The sequence below is a fragment of the Meleagris gallopavo genome, chromosome 28 (assembly GCF_000146605.3).
Source record: "Meleagris gallopavo isolate NT-WF06-2002-E0010 breed Aviagen turkey brand Nicholas breeding stock chromosome 28, Turkey_5.1, whole genome shotgun sequence".
NCBI lineage: Eukaryota > Metazoa > Chordata > Aves > Galliformes > Phasianidae > Meleagris > Meleagris gallopavo.
In genome coordinates this window covers 1027223-1029738 of record NC_015038.2, presented here as the reverse complement: position 1 = coordinate 1029738, position 2516 = coordinate 1027223, and positions in this window count along the sequence as shown.

Genomic DNA, 2516 nt, shown 5'->3' with positions numbered 1-2516 from the left:
ATGGCCTTCACCTCTCCTTCTCTCTGCTCTTACTTAACCCTTTTTCTTGCAAATAAATAATTAATTAAATAAATAAAATAAATTTTCCTGTTGTTAACATTAGGACCACCATTTTTGCAAGCCTCACCTCTTCTCTTATTATTTCTATGGTGACTGTTGTCGTTATTCACGCGATGTTTCTGCAGGGATCTCTCCTTACATCTCCCCACCCCATGTAATGCCTGGGACTGCAGTGCAGGAGTCACTTCAGGTGCCACCCCAGTGCTCATCCACTAAACACCCCCAGCAAGAACTGCTCTGGGGGGAAGGGGTTGGAAGGATGGGCAAATGCTTCCTGATAGCACTGGGCAGTCCCAGCCCTAACCCCAATCCCAACCCCAATCCTAACCGTACCCCTCTCACAAAGGCAGCTTTTTGCACCCACCCACTATTTCCAGTGGTGCACAATGAGTACTGGTGGGAGAGGGGTTTGAGGGGCAAACAGCACACTGGGACTGGTTCTGGTGCCAATAGGATCTGATGGTGCCACGGTGCCATGGAGGGCCCCATGAGTGCACCCCAAAGTGGGGTTAAAGCTGCAGAAATGCATGCGTTGGTTTTGGTCATTGCATTGCAGTGTGTCCCAGCTGCAGCTGGGGGGGCTCAGTGACTCCCCTGGGTGCACATCCACTACTGGGGTGGGTGGCTTTGGGATGGAGAGGGTCTCATCTGTACTGCAGGGAAACTTTAATCCTTGGGGTGACCCCAGGTCCTGCTGCGTGCACCCAAAGCTCTGGGGAAGGGTATGGGGCTGATTGTAGGGGCACCCCTCCACATGGCCCCCCACCCTGGGCACGGACCCCTTTTGGGGTTTGCCTGAAGCTCTGTGGAGTTTGCACAGCTCAGGGACAATGTTGGTGTGGAGACGGCGTTTCCAACTTTCACTGTAGGGATAAAGACCTTTCAAGAAAAAAAAAAAAGAAAACAAAGACAAAAAATGAAAGGTAAAAGGTAAGAAAGAAAAACAAAATTCTTGAAAAAGCGGTCTGGTTTTTCTCCTCGTGCCAAAAGCAATTGTTGCAGATTTTTCCCAGCCTCTCCTGTTTGGCCTTCACATGGGACATAGGGAGCAATGTCACCGCCTGTTTTCCTGATCCTATGTTTTCCTCACAGCTGGAGGTGGAGGAGGACACACTGAAGGACACATTGGGAGCAGACCCTGAGCGGCCCCCCAGGATGGCAGCAGAGTGTGGGTGCTGGTGTCCCCCATCCCACTGCTCTCCACACCACCACATTCCATCTCATTTCATCATACCCCCATCCCATCCCATATAACTCCTATCCCACTCCCATCCCAGCCTGTCCCATGCCCACCACATCCCATCCCATCCCACTCCACCCCACGCTTCACTGCCCTATTATAAAGCAGGGGGACATCACCTGGATATGCATATGGGGGTGCTGTGGTGGGGACCCCTCAAACCATGCTGTTGCCCTGAGCCTCCCCCAGGAGCACAGCAGCAGCCACTGATGATTTCCAGAAGGACCAAAGCAGCAAATTCCCCCAATCTGCTGGCTGAATGCTTTGTGCTACTGGAGGAATTAATTAGAGGGATATGTTGGAGGGGGGATGGGATTGTGTTAGCATAGGGAGTGCTCCGGGATAGGGGGAGACTCTGGAGTGGAATCCTCCAGGATCAATGTTTTTAGGGTAGAATTCCCCAGAGTGGTGCTGAGCTGTGATTGGGGGGAAGGGGGATCTGGGAGTGCTGTGGGCAATGCTGTGAGCTGCACTGCGATGTGATACTGGGGGTTACTGACATAGGGGTGATGCAATGAGGGTGTGCAGTGCAATGCAGTGCAGTGGAGGTGTGCAATGCTCTGGGGGTGTACAATTCTCTGAGGATGTGCAGTGCAATGAGAAAGTGCAACGCAATGGGGGTGTGCAATGCAATGGGGGTGTGAAGTGCAGTGGAGGTGTGCATGCAACGGGGATGCACCCCGCAAGGATGAGCAGCAATGCAATGAGTGTTTGCAATACAGAGCAATGCAATGGTTGTGTGCAACGCATGCTGACGAGGACACGCAGCAGGGCCACGTCACCCCGTGCAAAGCAGAGCGCACTGCACTCGCATTCTCCCTACAAAAAATGCCGCTCCCAACTGTAACCCAGAGCCTCCCGGGGTGGTTCTTGGGGGGTTCCGCTCAGCATTTTGCTCTTTGGCCAGACCCCGCACTACTCACTTCTGGATCCTTACAGAGGGGCACAAAACCCCTGGAAAGGGCTGTCCAGAGCTCCTGTTGCCTGGAGCTACCTGCCCTCACAAAGCTGTACAGGAAGCTTTGCATGAAGGATTTCAAAAAGAAGAGATTTGGGCACGTTTTTTTCTTGGTGTGATTGGATGGGGAGTAGCTGTGCTAGGAACAATGGGGACTACTCCAGCTTGTGCACATCTTTGAAGGGACTGGAAGTCCTGCCAGCCTTTAGGGGAAGCAGAGAACCATCTGGGGCAGTGCAGGACCTGGGCACTTCACAC